This window comes from Lissotriton helveticus, chromosome 4_1 (assembly GCF_964261635.1).
Source record: "Lissotriton helveticus chromosome 4_1, aLisHel1.1, whole genome shotgun sequence".
Classification (NCBI taxonomy): Eukaryota; Metazoa; Chordata; class Amphibia; order Caudata; family Salamandridae; genus Lissotriton; species Lissotriton helveticus.
The window spans coordinates 546,387,656-546,406,324 of record NC_136063.1 but is presented as its reverse complement, the minus strand read 5'-3'; positions in this window follow the sequence as shown (position 1 = coordinate 546,406,324).

Sequence of the window (18,669 nt, the reverse complement as noted above, 5' to 3'; positions counted from 1 at the left end):
GAATCAAGCATCCTAGGACCGGTTTCTGGCTATCAGCCATCTTCAGCCAGGATAGCTTGACTCCAGTGGCTTAGTGAGCAGGGGAACCACGTCTGGGCATACCCTTCCCTCATAGGGTGATCAGCAAAACACACAAGATGATGGACGGAATGTTGCACAATGGCAAAACATTCACCCCCAGTCACAGATCTGGGTTTAATCCATCGTTATTTTGCTCACCAAGCCACCCCAGTTCAGACATGGCCTTATGCAAATCAGTCTTGACCCTGTGCCTCATGGGAACAGTCCAGCCCGAACTGCCAAACCATGTCTTCCCTGGACCAGAATCAAGCATCCTAGGACCGGGTTCTGGCTATCAGCCGTCTTCAGCCAGGATAGCTTGACTCCCGTGGCTTAGTGAGCACGGGACCCACGTCTGGGCATACCCATTCCACATAGGGTGATCAGCAAAACACACAAGATGATGGACGGAATGTTGCACAATGGCAAAACATTCACCCCCAGTCACAGATCTGGATTTAATCCATCGTTATTTTGCTCACCAAGCCACCCCAGTTCAGACATGGCCATATGCAAATCAGTCTTCACCCTGTGCCTCATGGGAACAGTCCAGCCCGACCTGCCAAGCCATGTCTTCCCTGGACCAGAATCAAGCATCTTAGGACCGGTTTCTGGCTATCAGCCATCTTTAGCCAGGATAGCTTGACTCCAGTGGCTTAGTGAGCAGGGGAACCACGTCTGGGCATACCCTTCCCTCATAGGGTGATCAGCAAAACACACAAGATGATGGACGGAATGTTGCACAATGGCAAAACATTCACCCCCAGTCACAGATCTGGGTTTAATCCATCGTTATTTTGCTCACCAAGCCACCCCAGTTCAGACATGGCCTTATGCAAATCAGTCTTGACCCTGTGCCTCATGGGAACAGTCCAGCCCGAAGTGCCAAGCCATGTCCTCCCTGGACCAGAATCATGCATCCTAGGACCGGTTTCTGGCTATCAGCCGTCTTCAGCCTGGATAGCTTGACTCCAGTGGCTTAGTGAGCACAGGACCCACGTCTGGGCATACCCTTCCCACATAGGGTGACCAGCAAAACAGACAAGATGATGGACGGAATGTTGCACAATGGCAAAACGTTCACCCCAGTCACAGATCTGGGTTTAATCCGTCGTTATTTTGCTCACCAAGCCACCCCAGTTCAGACATGGCCATATGCAAATCAGTCTTGACCCTGTGCCTCATGGGAACAGTCCAGCCCGAACTGCCAAGCCATGTCTTCCCTGGACCAGAATCAAGCATCCTAGGACCGGTTTCTGGCTATCAGCCGTCTTCAGCCAGGATAGCTTGACTCCAGTGGCTTAGTGAGCAGGGGAACCACGTCTGGGCATACCCTTCCCTCATAGGGTGATCAGCAAAACACACAAGATGATGGACGGAATGTTGCACAATGGCAAAAGATTCACCCCCAGTCACAGATCTGGGTTTAATCCATTGTTATTTTGCTCACCAAGCCACCCCAGTTCAGACATGGCCTTATGCAAATCAGTCTTGACCCTGTGCCTCATGGGAACAGTCCAGCCCGAACTGCCAAGCCATGTCTTCCCTGGACCAGAATCAAGCATCCTAGGACCGGGTTCTGGCTATCAGCCGTCTTCAGCCAGGATAGCTTGACTCCCGTGGCTTAGTGAGCACGGGACCCACGTCTGGGCATACCCATTCCACATAGGGTAATCAGCAAAACACACAAGATGATGGACGGAATGTTGCACAATGGCAAAACATTCACCCCCAGTCACAGATCTGGGTTTAATCCATCCCTATTTTGCTCACCAAGCCACCCCAGTTCAGACATGGCCATATGCAAATCAGTCTTGACCCTGTGCCTCATGGGAACAGTCCAGCCCAAACTGCCAAGCCATGTCTTCCCTGGACCAGAATCAAGCATCCTAGGACCAGTTTCTGGCTATCAGCCGTCTTCAGCCAGGATAGCTTGACTCCAGTGGCTTAGTGAGCACGGGACCCACGTCTGGGCATACCCTTCCCACATAGGGTGATCAGCAAAACACACAAGATGATGGACGGAATGTTGCACGATGGCAAAACATTCACCCCAGTCACAGATCTGGGTTTAATCCATCGTTATTTTGCTCACCAAGCCACCCCAGTTCAGACATGGCCATATGCAAATCAGTCTTCACCCTGTGCCTCATGGGAACGGTCCAGCCCGACCTGCCAAGCCATGTCTTCCCTGGACCAGAATCAAGCATCCTAGGACCGGTTTCTGGCTATCAGCCATCTTCAGCCAGGATAGCTTGACTCCAGTGGCTTAGTGAGCAGGGGAACCACGTCTGGGCATACCCTTCCCTCATAGGGTGATCAGCAAAACACACAAGATGATGGACGGAATATTGCACAATGGCAAAACATTCACCCCCAGTCACAGATCTGGGTTTAATCCATCGTTATTTTGCTCACCAAGCCACCCCAGTTCAGACATGGCCACATGCAAATCAGTCTTGACCCTGTGCCTCATGGGAACAGTCCAGCCTGAACTGCCAAGCCATGTCCTCCCTGGACCAGAATCAAGCATCCTAGGACCGGTTTCTGGCTATCAGCCGTCTTCAGCCTGGATAGCTTGACTCCAGTGGCTTAGTGAGCACAGGACCCACGTCTGGGCATACCCTTCCCACATAGGGTGACCAGCAAAACAGACAAGATGATGGACGGAATGTTGCACAATGGCAAAACGTTCACCCCAGTCACAGATCTGGGTTTAATCCGTCGTTATTTTGCTCACCAAGCCACCCCAGTTCAGACATGGCCATATGCAAATCAGTCTTGACCCTGTGCCTCATGGGAACAGTCCAGCCCGAACTGCCAAGCCATGTCTTCCCTGGACCAGAATCAAGCATCCTAGGACCGGTTTCTGGCTATCAGCGGTCTTCAGCCAGGATGGCTTGACTCCAGTGGCTTAGTGAGCACGGGACCCACGTCTGGGCATACCCTTCCCACATAGGGTGATCAGCAAAACACACAAGATGATGGGCGGAATGTTGCACAATGGCAAAACATTCACCCCCAGTCACAGATCTGGGTATAATCCATTGTTATTTTGCTCACCAAGCCACCCCAGTTCAGACATGGCCATATGCAAATCAGTCTTGACCCTGTGCCTCATGGGAACAGTCCAGCCCGAACTGCCAAGCCATGTCTTCCCTGGACCAGAATCAAGCATCCTAGGACCGGTTTCTGGCTATCAGCCGTCTTCAGCCAGGATAGCTTGACTCCTGTGGCTTAGTGAGCACGGGACCCACGTCTGGGCATACCCTTCCCTCATAGGGTGATCAGCAAAACACACAAGATGATGGACGGAATATTGCACAATGGCAAAACATTCACCCCCAGTCACAGATCTGGGTTTAATCCATCGTTATTTTGCTCACCAAGCCACCCCAGTTCAGACATGGCCACATGCAAATCAGTCTTGACCCTGTGCCTCATGGGAACAGTCCAGCCTGAACTGCCAAGCCATGTCCTCCCTGGACCAGAATCAAGCATCCTAGGACCGGTTTCTGGCTATCAGCCGTCTTCAGCCTGGATAGCTTGACTCCAGTGGCTTAGTGAGCACAGGACCCACGTCTGGGCATACCCTTCCCACATAGGGTGACCAGCAAAACAGACAAGATGATGGACGGAATGTTGCACAATGGCAAAACGTTCACCCCAGTCACAGATCTGGGTTTAATCCGTCGTTATTTTGCTCACCAAGCCACCCCAGTTCAGACATGGCCATATGCAAATCAGTCTTGACCCTGTGCCTCATGGGAACAGTCCAGCCCGAACTGCCAAGCCATGTCTTCCCTGGACCAGAATCAAGCATCCTAGGACCGGTTTCTGGCTATCAGCCGTCTTCAGCCAGGATGGCTTGACTCCAGTGGCTTAGTGAGCACGGGACCCACGTCTGGGCATACCCTTCCCACATAGGGTGATCAGCAAAACACACAAGATGATGGACGGAATGTTGCACGATGGCAAAACATTCACCCCAGTCACAGATCTGGGTTTAATCCATCGGTATTTTGCTCACCAAGCCACCCCAGTTCAGACATGGCCATATGCAAATCAGTCTTGACCCTGTGCCTCATGGGAACAGTCCAGCCCGAACTGCCAAGCCATGTCTTCCCTGGACCAGAATCCAGCATCCTAGGACTGGTTTCTGGCTATCAGCCATCTTCAGCCAGGATAGCTTGACTCCAGTGGCTTAGTGAGCACGGGACCCACGTCTGGGCATACCCTTCCCACATAGGGTGACCAGCAAAACACACAAGATGATGGGCGGAATGTTGCACAATGGCAAAACATTCACCCCCAGTCACAGATCTGGGTATAATCCATTGTTATTTTGCTCACCAAGCCACCCCAGTTCAGACATGGCCATATGCAAATCAGTCTTGACCCTGTGCCTCATGGGAACAGTCCAGCCCGAACTGCCAAGCCATGTCTTCCCTGGACCAGAATCAAGCATCCTAGGACCGGTTTCTGGCTATCAGCCGTCTTCAGCCAGGATAGCTTGACTCCTGTGGCTTAGTGAGCACGGGACCCACGTCTGGGCATACCCATTCCACATAGGGTGATCAGCAAAACACACAAGATGATGGACGGAATGTTGCACAAAGGCAAAACATTCACCCACAGTCACAGATCTGGGTTTAATCCATCCCTATTTTGCTCACCAAGCCACCCCAGTTCAGACATGGCCATATGCAAATCAGTCTTGACCCTGTGCCTCATGGGAACAGTCCAGCCCAAACTGCCAAGCCATGTCTTCCCTGGACCAGAATCAAGCATCCTAGGACCGGTTTCTGGCTATCAGCCGTCTTTAGCCAGGATAGCTTGACTCCCATGGCTTAGTGAGCACGGGACCCACGTCTGGGCATACCCTTCCCACATAGGGTGATCAGCAAAACACACAAGATGATGGACGGAATGTTGCACAATGGAAAAACACTCACCCCCAGTCACAGATCTTGGTTTAATCCATCGTTATTTTGCTCACCAAGCCACCCCAGTTCAGACATGGCCATATGCAAATCAGTCTTCACCCTGTGCCTCATGGGAACAGTCCAGCCCGACCTGCCAAGCCATGTCTTCCCTGGACCAGAATCAAGCATCCTAGGACCGGTTTCTGGCTATCAGCCATCTGCAGCCAGGATAGCTTGACTCCAGTCGCTTAGTGAGCAGGGGAACCATGTCTGGGCATACCCTTCCCTCATAGGGTGATCAGCAAAATACACAAGATGATGGACGGAATGTTGCACAATGGCAAAACATTCACCCCCAGTCACAGATCTGGGTTTAATCCATCGTTATTTTGCTCACCAAGCCACCCCAGTTCAGACATGGCCTTATGCAAATCAGTCTTGACCCTGTGCCTCATGGGAACAGTCCAGCCCGAACTGCCAAGCCATGTCTTCCCTGGACCAGAATCAAGCATCCTAGGGCCGGGTTCTGGCTATCAGCCGTCTTCAGCCAGGATAGCTTGACTCCCGTGGCTTAGTGAGCACGGGACCCACGTCTGGGCATACCCATTCCACATAGGGTGATCAGCAAAACACACAAGATGATGGACGGAATGTTGCACAATGGCAAAACATTCACCCCCAGTCACAGATCTGGGTTTAATCCATCCCTATTTTGCTCACCAAGCCACCCCAGTTCAGACATGGCCATATGCAAATCAGTCTTGACGCTGTGCCTCATGGGAACAGTCCAGCCCAAACTGCCAAGCCATGTGTTCCCTGGACCAGAATCAAGCATCCTAGGACCGGTTTCTGGCTATCAGCCATCTTCAGCCAGGATAGCTTGACTCCAGTGGCTTAGTGAGCAGGGGAACCACGTCTGGGCATACCCTTCCCTCATAGGGTGATCAGCAAAATACACAAGATGATGGACGGAATGTTGCACAATGGCAAAACATTCACCCCCAGTCACAGATCTGGGTTTAATCCATCGTTATTTTGCTCACCAAGCCACCCCAGTTCAGACATGGCCACATGCAAATCAGTCTTGACCCTGTGCCTCATGGGAACAGTCCAGCCCGAACTGCCAAGCCATGTCCTCCCTGGACCAGAATCAAGCATCCTAGGACCGGTTTCTGGCTATCAGCCGTCTTCAGCCTGGATAGCTTGACTCCAGTGGCTTAGTGAGCACAGGACCCACGTCTGGGCATACCCTTCTCACATAGGGTGACCAGCAAAACAGACAAGATGATGGACGGAATGTTGCACAATGGCAAAACGTTCACCCCAGTCACAGATCTGGGTTTAATCCGTCTTTATTTTGCTCACCAAGCCACCCCAGTTCAGACATGGCCATATGCAAATCAGTCTTGACCCTGTGCCTCATGGGAACAGTCCAGCCCGAACTGCCAAGCCATGTCTTCCCTGGACCAGAATCAAGCATCCTAGGACCGGTTACTGGCTATCAGCCGTCTTCAGCCAGGATGGCTTGACTCCAGTGACTTAGTGAGCATGGGACCCACGTCTGGGTATACCCTTCCCACATAGGGTGATCAGCAAAACAGACAAGATGATGGACGGAATGTTGCACAATGGCAAAACGTTCACCCCCAGTCACAGATCGGGGTTTAATCCGTCGTTATTTTGCTCACCAAGCCACCCCAGTTCAGACATGGCCATATGCAAATCAGTCTTGAGCCTGTGCCTCATGGGAACAGTCCAGCCCAAACTGCCAAGCCATGTCTTCCCTGGATTAAACCCAGATCTGTAGACTGGGTGTGAGTGTTTGATTGGTTCAGATGCTCCGTCCATCACCACCTCCTTTTGTACCACGTTGTGCGCCATAAGTTGGCAGGGTATGCTCAGACGTGAGTCCCTTGCTCACTTTGCCATTGGATTCAAGGAAGCCGGGCTGAAGACGGCTGAAATGCCAGAAACCGGTCCTCGGAAGCTTGTTTCCGGTCCAGGGAAAGCATGGCTTGGCAGTTCGGGCTGAACTGTTCCCATGAGGCACAGGGTAAGACTGATTTGCATATGGCCATGTCTGAACTGGGGTGGCAGAGTGGGCTAAAGAACGGTGATGGATTAAACCCAGATCTGTTGACTGGGTGTGAGTGTTTGATTGGTTCAGATGCTCCGTCTATCACCACCTCCTTTTGTACCACTTTGTTCGCCATAAGTTGGCAGGGTATGCTCAGACGTGAGTCCCTTGCTCACTTTGCCACTGGATCCAAGCAAGCCGGGCTGAAGACGGCTGACATGCCAGAAACCGTTCCTCGGAAGCTTGTTTCCCGTCCAGGGAAGGCATGGCTTGGCAGTTCAGGCTGGACTGTTCCCATGATGCACAGGGTCAGACTGATTTGATTATGGCCATGTCTGAACTGGGGTGGCAGAGTGGGCTAAAGAACGGTGATGGATTAAACCCTGATCTGTTGACTGGGTGTGAGTGTTTGATTGGTTCAGATGCTCCATCCATCACCACCTCCTTTTGTACCATTCAGATAAATGCCATAACAAGGACTGTGACTACTGTCCTAAAGTCCGTTTGAGAAAGAAAGGGTTTAATTTTCCTCAGAATTCACAAAATCAAAAAGCAGGAGGAAACTACTGAGCATATGTGATCATTGAAAGTCAATCTATTGTCCACAATGACCCCTAAGTTTTTTATTTTCAGAGTTGGAGTAGACTGATTCAAAAGGTGGTTAATTGCAAATGGCCAGATGTTAAGTTGTGCAACCAATCCTTTAGGTTGGGAGTCCTTTTCCTTCCCGAATGTATGGCCATGCGTCATTTAGCGAACAGAAGTAATATAGCATGGAGTTTCCGAATTGTAACTGGCGTGTCTTTGAAATAACCCAACAGCTCTTGTAAAGGGCTTGGATCATCTGGTGTGCCTATAGTAGGTAAATGCAATGCTTACTTCAAAAAGTTATTAATTTAAAAAATTCTCAGACAGTAGACTAGATCCCAACCATGAGCATAGATAAAAAGAGCTTCCAGGTTCTGTCATGCATGAAAAGGTCCAATCAGCTATGTTTTGTTTTCTACAGTATTGGATTGTCTATAACTAATACTTTCCTTTAAGTATCAGCATCTATTCCCTTTCTTCAGGTAAAAAAAAATATTTAGGTTTTTGGTTAACCCTGAGGAATGAAATGCCTTTTGGGACAACTAGATCTTTGTAGTCATTCTGCTTTCCTGGACCACGTTCACATTTTATTCATGCATTTATACTTCATCAGTGACTCCTCACCAGGTAGCATGAGAGATATCATACATCAGTTTTGCGTGGAAAATGCCTTACATGAGAATGCTAATGCTGGATGCCACAGCTCTCTTGCTTGCGTTAGGGGTGGCACTCCAAGCCTCATATTCAAGTCTAGGGTATCTGTGCTTGCATTCTGAAGCCACGTGCCAGTCCCTGTGCCCTCTGGCTTCTCCTATATTTACAACAAGGGGTGGTGATGGACAGAGTCTCTGAATTAAGCAGAATACTCTCACCCAGTCAAGAGATCAGGGCTAGATCCAACACCGTTTTTTAGCTCATTGCACCATCCCAGTTTCAGAACCTGGCTGTATGCAAATTAGTCTGTCCCTGGCCCAGTGCATCATGGGAACAGGGCAGACCAGACTACACAAGCCAATTCTTACACTGGGAAGGAAACAAGCTTCCGGGGACCGGTTTCTGGCATTTCAGCCGTCTTCGGCCCGGCTTGCTTGAATCCTGATGGTGCAATGAGCAAGGGACTCACATCTGAGTATACCCTTCCACGCTTAGGGTGGACAAAAATATTTACAACAAGGGGTGGTGATGGACAGAGTCTCTGAATTAAGCAGAATACTCTCACCCAGTCAAGAGATCAGGGCTAGATCCAACACCGTTTTTTAGCTCATTGCACCATCCCAGTTTCAGAACCTGGCTGTATGCAAATTAGTCTGTCCCTGGCCCAGTGCATCATGGGAACAGGGCAGACCAGACTACACAAGCCAATTCTTACACTGGGAAGGAAACAAGCTTCCGGGGACCGGTTTCTGGCATTTCAGCCGTCTTCGGCCCGGCTTGCTTGAATCCTGATGGTGCAATGAGCAAGGGACTCACATCTGAGTATACCCTTCCACGCTTAGGGTGGACAAAAATATTTACAACAAGGGGTGGTGATGGACAGAGTCTCTGAATTAAGCAGAATACTCTCACCCAGTCAAGAGATCAGGGCTAGATCCAACACCGTTTTTTAGCTCATTGCACCATCCCAGTTTGCATATGCTGCTGGGCCATCATGGGATAGAGTGGTGGGAGTAGTTATTACTGGCACCTGAACAGGTTGTGGCTGCTCTGCACAATGCTGTCTCCACCTCCTGTAGTGAAACTTGATGAGGGAGAAAAAAATTGATTTACTGAGCAAGAAAGACTTTCTAAAGAAAGACTTCAGAGGGAAAAAGGGGTATACGTATTAGACCTAAAACCCCAGAACTTTAGATTGCTTCTGGACTAAGAGGACCATGCCAAAAAGAAGAACCGAAGAGCTTCCAGGAGGGGTTCTGCCCATTTGCTGTGTGTTGCTTTGCTGGATTGACCTGCAGCTGCTGCTTAGGTCTGTGGACAGTAGAAAGGACTGGACTTTTTCATTGCTGTGGTATCCTGCTTAAGAGGATTCTTCAAGGGCTTGTGTGTGCTAGCCGCCTATTCTTAAGGCTTCGGGACACAAAGACTTCACCTAGACTCTTCTTGAACACCACTAGTGGGAGTTCTGACCTGCCTGGGTGGGTGCCTATTCCGGTTCTGAGCCCCTGGAGGTTGTTACTGCTTTAGAAAGCTGTTAAGAACTGAAGAAATCTATAGAATCGATGCTTCACTCTTCTTGAGGCTGAATTTTCTGATGCAGCAGTTCCTGACGCATAGCCCCATATGGCTGAAAAAATTGACTCAGTGCCTGACCGCGACCCGAGAAACCACCGCACACCGACTCCAAAGCAGGCTAAACAAATTTTACGCCTTACCTTTCAGTGGCTATGGAAATCCACGCAGCACCGGAGCATCTGAATTTACTCACTCATCACATCTGTGCGGCAAGTTTTTCCAATGCAACACCCGCAGACCAGAATCGCCTGGAAAATCGACACATCATGGTCTGGATTCGACACATCACTTCTCCTGTGTGCAGCAGGACTGTTATGTTGCCTCCCCAAGGACTCAGGAACTGACGCATTGCTGTGTTTTCCCATGCTTCCCTCTACTGCGGCTGTTTTTGCCTTGTGGATTTAGACGCATTTGAGGTACTTTGTGTAAAAATCGATGTGAAGCAGGAACCAGGAGGAAAGAGGAACAATGAGTAGAGAGAGATGAGGGGGATTGGGCATGGGGTGAGGGTTATTTTTTAGGGTTTAGGGAGTTGGGGGGTCGTGCTGGGGGTAGTGTTTTAGGGTTTAGGGTAGTGTAGTGTAGTGGTGTTTGTGTAGTGTAGGGGGTCGTGCTGGGGTAGTGTTTTAGGGTTTAGGGTAGTGTACTGGTGTTTGTGTAGTGTAGAGGGTCGTGCTGGGGGTAGTGTTTTAGGGTTTAGGGCAGTGTTAGGGTGTTTGTGTAGTTCAGGGTAGTATTTTAAGGTTTAGGGTAGTGTAGGGGGGTCGTGCTGGGTAGTGTTTTAGTATAGGGACAGGACTGGAGGTCGGGGGTCATGCTGGGGGTAGTGTATTAGGGTTTCGGGTAGTGTAGTGCTGTTTGTGTAGTGTAGGGGGTCGTGCTGGGGGCAGTGTTTAGGGTTTAGCGTAATGTTGTGGTGTTTGTGTAGTGTAGGGGGTCGTGCTGGGGGTAGTGTTTTAGGGTTTAGGGTTTAGGGTATTTGTGGGTTGTTTGTGTAGTGTAGGGGGTCGTGCTGGGGATAGTGTTTTACGGTTTAGGGTAGTGTAGTGGTGTATGCGTAGTGTAGTGTAGTGTTTTAGGACTTAGGCTAGTGTAGGGGGGTCGTGCAGGGTAGTGTAAATGTAGTGAGAGGACTGTCACTTACCTTAGAACCTTTTACCATGACTACAGCTTTACCACGCATGTTTTTGCATTGTAATGGCATGCGTGGTGAAGGCATAGTCAGGGTAAAAGTTTGCGTTGTAATGGTATCTTGTTGTAATTGACAACCCGTACTAATACCTGCGTTGTAATGGTATGCGTTATATTGGTACGCATTGTAACGAGTGCTATTCCCTCAATGCTGCAGCTCAGAGGATATGTAGATGTAGAAGATATGGCCAATCCGATTCGAATAATAAACACCATTCCTGTCAAGGTGAAGCATAAAAGTCACTAAATTAACCTGTGCTTAACCCTCTGGTACTTGGCACAAAAGCAGTTAAACAACTTAGAGGCAAAGTATTTATTCAGCACTAAAAGAGTAATAAAATAAAAATACAGCACAAGAAAACTACCAACCCAATTGATAAAAATAGAGTAAAATCTAATAAATAAAATGACACCAAAACGACAAAATTGAATCAGTAGAACAGGAGATATTAATTTTTAAGGTTTCAGAAGAAAATATCACCTAATAGTACTTTGTGCCAATCTCTGTTATCTAAGAGGGCTGCACCGGGGGCAAGTCTCAAGCTCAGGCCAACTGCGATGGATCATGGGTGGATACAGACCAGAATCGTCTCTATGAAGAATAAACCTTTCAAGCCCTGCGGTACATGTTGGCAGGGGCACAAAACATCTGTATCTTCACCTTTTCTTCAGAAGGAATACTCTCCGATGTCACCTAAGTGTCCAGAACCTGGGGGACACCACTTGGAGATTCACCTCAGCAGAGGCCAGCATCAGGGCTCCAGCTGGTGCAGGCAGGTCCTGTTGGTACTGGGAAGCTGAATGTGTACTTTCATTGACTGGAAACTCCATTCTTCAAAAATGCCTGTACTCGTAATGAGTAATTCTTGTGCCCTATAATCTGGAACTGCATGTCGTCAGTTTTAGAACCAAACCCTCATACTCTATTTTCAAGAAAGAACTTAAAAATCTACTTTTCCATCACCACTTCCATTCAGGATTAAACCTTTTATTATGATAAATCTTTTTCTTGTTGAGGTCATGTAGTAACCTAAGTATTTATGCTGGAGCGTTGTTATGTTTAAATGCCGCCAACAGATCCCTTATGCTGGCTCAGGTATATAAACCATGTGGAAATGTCCCCAACCTGTTGTTAATTCCTTACATTGTGTGTCTTTTATATAATTTCCCCAACCTTTAGTCTCACCCTGTATGTAATTAAAGTGAGTAAAGTGCTTTGCTATCCACGCTGGTTGTTCGCACGCTATATCAAACTGCATATAAATAAGCAAAAAGTAAGTCATCATTTCAATAAATCTTTCCTTTTGGATGTAGTACTTTATAAGAGGTTTTTCTCAGCTGCTGATGTATATAAAGGCCCTAGACACATTGGCTATGTCTCAGAAGATCAATGTAAACACTGAAATAGTCGGAAGTGCAGTAGTTTGATCTAATGGACTCATTTGTAACTATAATATATTGAAATGGAATATTAAACAATACATCTTTTGTAACATTTCAATAAACCTTTCCCTCTTTCCTGGAGTAATTTTAGAAGTCTTTTATCCACTTTTGTCTTTTTTCCCACGCAATACATCATTTTATATTGCCTTCCCAGATGTTATGTGACCCAAGCTTCTCAACCACACAAATTAGTTGTAACCTGGAATCATTCTATCAGTGTCAGGTGCCAGCGCTAGGTCGGATTACTAAAAGACATGTCAGACATTTGTGGAATGCAGAAGGCTTCCCAGACTCCTCTTGTGGTTTTTAGCTAGGGTTGAGGTTCTAACCAATCCCAGGTATTTACTAATTTATTTGAGGAGTTTTATAGCATAAACGTGACCCTGCAGGGTATCAGAGCACTAGCGTATAGCAGTAAGCTCATACATATAAGAAGAGAGTACAAGAAGGAATATGCGGTAAGCAATACTAAACAAATACAGACACAGCATACCAAAATCCACATGAAAATGGTCATGCTGAGTGGCTAAGGATAACTAGTTAAGGACTCTGTTCTTCAGAAGCTTCTTGAGGTGTGACTACCCTCAGATAGTACACGTTTTTTTGGCCCGGTAGACAGTTTTGTTGTGGTGCAGGGCTTTGTGTGTAATGCAAGGTATCTTCCAATGGATTCTTCCTTCAAACAGGAGCCATTGCAGCTTGTTTAGGTCAGGTGTAATGTTGTTGAATCTTCTGGAACCTGAGATTAGCCTAGCAGCAGAGTTGGAAGTGGCCCTAAGAAGATCCAGCAAGTAACGCTCCCGTAATCTAATTGGGATATGACTAGGGATTGGAATGCTAACTGAAAGTAAGTTTGCTGCAAGAAAAGCTTGATTTCCTTAGTGTGTTTAGTTGGTAGTTGGCTTCCCTGGTGGTAGCAATAACATGATCTGGCATATTCTGGTATTTGTCCAGAGTTATACTCAGTGATTTAGTGTATATATCATGCGTGAAGCGCAGTTAAGAGCATTTAGTCGTTTGAGACATTCTTCTATGGGTACAGAGTGGTTGGGAGGGGGACAGGAGGAATTCCATTTTGAGGGTGTTAAGAAGTAGGTGATTGCCAGTTAGACATTGTGGGGTATTCATTAGGGTGTAGTTGAGCATTTTAATATCTTCGGAAGAGGAAATGTGCAAATACAATTGTGCTTCAATTGCGTAAAAAGTGGTAGTGATTGTTTGAGAGTTTAAGCAGATCGGTAAGAGGTTCCATAAGCAAGCTGAATAAAGTGGGTGAGAGTGTGGATTCTTGAGGAACTCCAATCGTGACGGGTTTGGCATCCAAAAGGGTATGGTTGATTTTGATTCTTTGGGGTCTATCTTCAAAGATGGCCTGTGGTCGGAGAGGAGCTTGAAGAAGGAGCTCCTGGCTGGGGATAACTTTTTAACAAAAATCCCCGCTAAGTCTGCACACACCCGTCGTAGATCACGCACACACTCATCCCTACCAGCTTGCCAGAAGATACAGAAAGGAGAAATCTAAGCCCCAAAGGACTGACAGCTGCTAGCACTGTCCTTGGGTCTCACGGGGTCCTCGACGCTGCATCCAGAGGAGGCGAGGTGAGCTCCTGTTGTGGATTTGGAGGAGGGAGGCTCGGGATATGCAACGAGTCCATAGCTGGATTGGATCTTCCCCACTACTGGGCTGCCAGACAGGCATGAAGTAGTAGTGGTCTGTACTCACCCACCTGTCCTCACATGCATACGTGTAGACAGGAGAGCGATTTACTGACCCCACCTACCCCGCAGAAGGTCGAGACGGCTGATACTGCTACATCCGGGGAGAAGGGGAGAAGGGGAGAGGAGAGAGCCGAGAGGAGAAAGCCAGAAGCAGCGACGGTCATGCCGGGCACAATCCGGGGGGAGGAGACACACCGTAAGCAGAAAGAAGACGCCAGGAACGGGAGCAGTGACGGCTGCTCCTTCCACATACTGGGAGGTGAGCCAAAGCTCAGCGAGCCTTCTGGGCATCCGGAAGCATGAGGATCGAGAATGGGGCTTTGCGGGGGGTGGCCGACCGGAGGGAGGCTCGCCCCCCCGGGGAGTTTGGGGCCCCGGGAGGAAGGGGAGGGGGGGGAGGATTAGGAGGGACACCAGGAAGGGACTTTGGGCTGGTTGGGCTTGCTGGTGGGTTTTGGGCTCCTTTTGGGCTTTTGGTTACAAAAACGGCCATTTTGGGTCACTGGTCACCATTTCATGGGACAGTGACCCAGCAGCCGGGGGGCTCGGAGTATTTTGTGCTGAGGCGAGCGTTTTGAGCGTTTGTTCGTTTGGGCGGGATATAGGGTATTGAGATAGCTGTAGGGCTTCTGGGTGATAGCGTGGAGTTTTTAGGAGGGTTCTTGTGAGAGGTGGTGTGCGACAGGCTGTGGTGGCAGTTTGTGAGCGGCGGGCTGTTGCGGAGTTACCTGTGTCGTGATGGCGGCGGAGGCGATGGCAGATCCCAGGGTCCGAGAAGCGTTGCGCCTTCTAGGCGAGGCGGGCAGGACTGACCTCCTGCGCGACGAGGTAAGGGTGAGGCCGCCGCGGCGCGCTGCTGATGGCGCCGCGGCGGCTGTGGCGGCGTGCGAGCCTCCGCGTTCGCGGGCGCGTCTGGGGGAGGGAGCGGAAGCCGCGAGAGGCGCGGCGCGAGGTGGCGGTCGGCGGGCGGCTGGGGCGCCCAAGAAGGGAGGAGGAGCTGGTTTGAGGCGCGGGGGCCGTAAGAAGGCGCCGTTGAAGTTTGTTGGTGGAGCGGAGGGCCTGGGGGGGCGGGGGGAGGAGGAGGGGTGCCTGGGGGGGCGACGGGGAATGTGGGGGAAATAGGCAGCCCTGAAGGGGGGAAGGGGAGTGGTGGGGACGTGCACGTGCAGAGCCAGGAGGCCAGTTTTGGGGGGGCGGCGGGGGGAAGAGGTGGCCGGGCGCCGAGAGGGGGCGGAGGGGGGGTGCACAGGATTGTTGAGGTGGCAGGGGGGGCGGGGAGAGGGCAGGAGGTCATTCCGCGGCTCGGGGGAGAGGCGGTTGGGGATGCGACGGAGATGGTTTTGCCTCGGCTTGCTGGACTTCCCCCTTTTTCTCTTGGCAGGAGCAGTGGGGCAGGGGCTCGGGTGAGCAGCATGCGGCTCCACCCCGCTGAGTGGATGGGCCGGCTCTGCCTAGTACGGGCGGTCGCGCTCCAACGAGGGACCTGGTGTGGACAGACGACCGTTGGATGGGCCATAGCTCTCCGACGCCCCCCTCCCGATGGGTCGATCCGGCCGCCGGGGGACGGGGATGGAGCAACGATGTGCCAGGTTACTCAGCTTACCACCAAGAGCATGGGAGGAGAGTGAGTGTAGACCTAGGTACTTTGATGACGGAGTGTAGGGCGAAGGCAGGTTTAAGCAGGGTGTCCCCGGGAAGGGTTGTGGCTGTCGGAGAAGGGAGTGCAGAGATGGAGTCGGAGGAAGAGGGGGAGCTGCAGGAGGATGGGGGGGAGGTCAGTAATGTTGTTGGCAGTGTTTTGCAGGAATGCCCCCGGCAAGTGGTGCCGCGAGTGACGGCCCCCCCAGCTGAAATGGTTAGGCGGCGGGATCCGGTGAGGACGCCAGCATTGACGCCAGGTAAGACCAGTACGGGGTCGGGGAGTGGCTTGGGCGCGCCTCATGGAGGCAAGGCGGGTGGAAGTAGGGTTGGCAGTTGCCAAGTGTCGGTGGGGACGGATGCGGTGGGTGGTGATGAGGTGAGACTGTTGAAGGGTAGGTATGTGATGGATGCCGGGGTGTGCACGGAGGCGGATGGCGCGGCGTCGGGGAGTTCGGGGACGGGCGTGGCGGCTGGCGGGTCAGCGGCGGTGGGCGCCGGGGCGAAGGAGAGCTGCGAGGTTCCGGTCAAGAAGCTGCCGTACATGGGGGTAGCGAAGCCATTGGGGGCGCATTTGTCGTTGGCAACTAGGGAGAAGATATGGAAGGGGGAGTACGTGGAGATTTTGAAGTTGCTCCACCGGGAATTGATGGCCAAGGAAGGGTCGAAAGAGGAGGAACAGGAATTGGCGAGGCGGCCGAAAGTGCCGGTTACTATCGAGAATTGGTCGGCGGCTTTCTTGATTTATGCGAGTGTGTACTGTGAGAAGTACCCGGACAGGGCGGTCGTGCTGTTTAAATACATGGACGTGGTGCGGCGGGCGCAAGTGACCTACGGGGGCAACGCTTGGTCGCATTACGACGAGGAGTTCCGGGCGCGCATGGCGTCCGACCCGGAGGCTAAGTGGGGGGAGTTAGACGCGGACCTGTACCAGCAGACGATGAGTGGGGCGAAGTTCGGCCGCACTATCTACACGGCCAGTGGCTTGCCGCTGGTTCCTCCCCCCTTTTCGGCCCGCCCCACCCGTGGGGGGGTGGGGACGGGGGGAGCCGGGAGCAGTCCCGGTTTTGGGACATGCTGGGATTTTAACAGGGGTTCCTGTCTCCGGCAGACGTGCCGCTTCCGGCATGAGTGCTCCGCTTGTGGAAAACGTCACCCAGAGGCGCGATGCTGGGGGCTTTGGGGAGGCCCCTCACAGGGTCAATTCCCGGCTCCCGGGCCCGGCAGGGGGAGGGGAGGGGGTAGGGGGGGAGCGAGTGCCCTGGGAAAAGGCTCGTACGCCGGTTAGGCTGGATCGGCTGGAACCTTTCTTGGAGGCGTATCCGCGGGCGGACGATGCGACGGTGCTGCGTCGGGGTTTCAGGGAGGGTTTCCGGTTGGGGTACGAGGGTCCGCGGATCGCTCGATGGGCGGAGAACCTGAAGTCCGTGAACGCACACAAGGGTATCGTCCGGGAGAAGCTCTTCAAGGAAGTGAAAGAGGGGAGGATGGTGGGACCTTTCGAGGTGGCGCCGTTGAGAGATTTGATAATTTCTCCCATTGGTGTGGTCCCAAAGAAAGAGCAAGGTCAATTCCGCCTGATTCAACATCTATCGTGGCCGGAGGGCGCGTCAGTGAACGACTTTATCTCGGCAGATTTGGCATCGGTGTCCTACTCGTCCGTGGACGTCGCGAGGAAGTTGGTGACGACGGCGGGTCAGGGGGCGCTCATGGCAAAATGCGATGTAAAATCGGCATTTCGGTTGCTTCCGGTTCATCCAGCTGATCATCATTTACTGGGGATCCAGCTGGATGGGTTCAATTTTGTCGATCGAGCGCTTCCAATGGGGTGCTCCGTGTTGTTTGCAGTGGGCTTTTTCCTGGCGCACAGGCTCTGAGGCGATTACGCATTACCTGGACGACTTCTTCCTGGTGGGCAGCCCCGGTTCGACGGACTGCCAGCAGCAGCTGAGCAGTTTTACGGACCTGATGGATTACCTGGGGGTGCCTTTGGCGCCAGAGAAGACGCAGGGGCCCAGCACGGTGCTGTCGTTTCTCGGGATAGAGCTCGACTCAGCGGCCATGGAAGCACGCCTACCGGAGGACAAGCGGTCGGCGATGATAGATTTGGTGAAGGGCATGTTGGCCAAGCGGAAGGTGTTGGTGCGAGAGGTGCAGGTGTTGCTGGGGCATTTGAATTTCGCGTGCCGCGTTGTGCGAGCAGGGCGGACCTTTTGTCGGCGGTTGGGATTGGCCTTGTCCGGTTTGTCGCTGCCTCACCATCACGTACGGCTATCGGCGGGCGCGAGAGAAGATCTGTGCATGTGGTTGGCCTTTTTGGAGCGTTTCAACGGTGTTCCCATGGCGCCCCCGGAGGAATGGGAGTGGGACGTGACGATGTCATCGGATGCGGCGGGCGTCGGAGGTTTCGGACTCTACTGGGCGGGTCGGTGGTGCGTGGAACAATGGCCGGAGCAGTGGCAGGCGGGGGGGAGAAGCATTGCTTTTTTGGAATTGTTCCCGCTGGTGGTGGCTGTGACAGTGTGGGCACGTGAGTTGGCGCACAGGCGCGTGTTGTTCAAGGTGGACAATATGTCGGTGGTGCAGGTGGTGAACCGGCAGTCTGCGAGGGAGCCCCAGGTGCTAAAGCTGATGCGCGTGTTCGTGTTGAGGTGCTTGGTACATAATATCTTGTTTCGGGCTCAGCACGTGCCGGGAGTGGACAATGACATTGCGGATGCTTTGTCTCGTCAACAGTGGCAGAGGTTCCATGGGCTAGCCACGGAGGCGGCGGCGGTCAAGACGGAGGTGCCGGAGGAG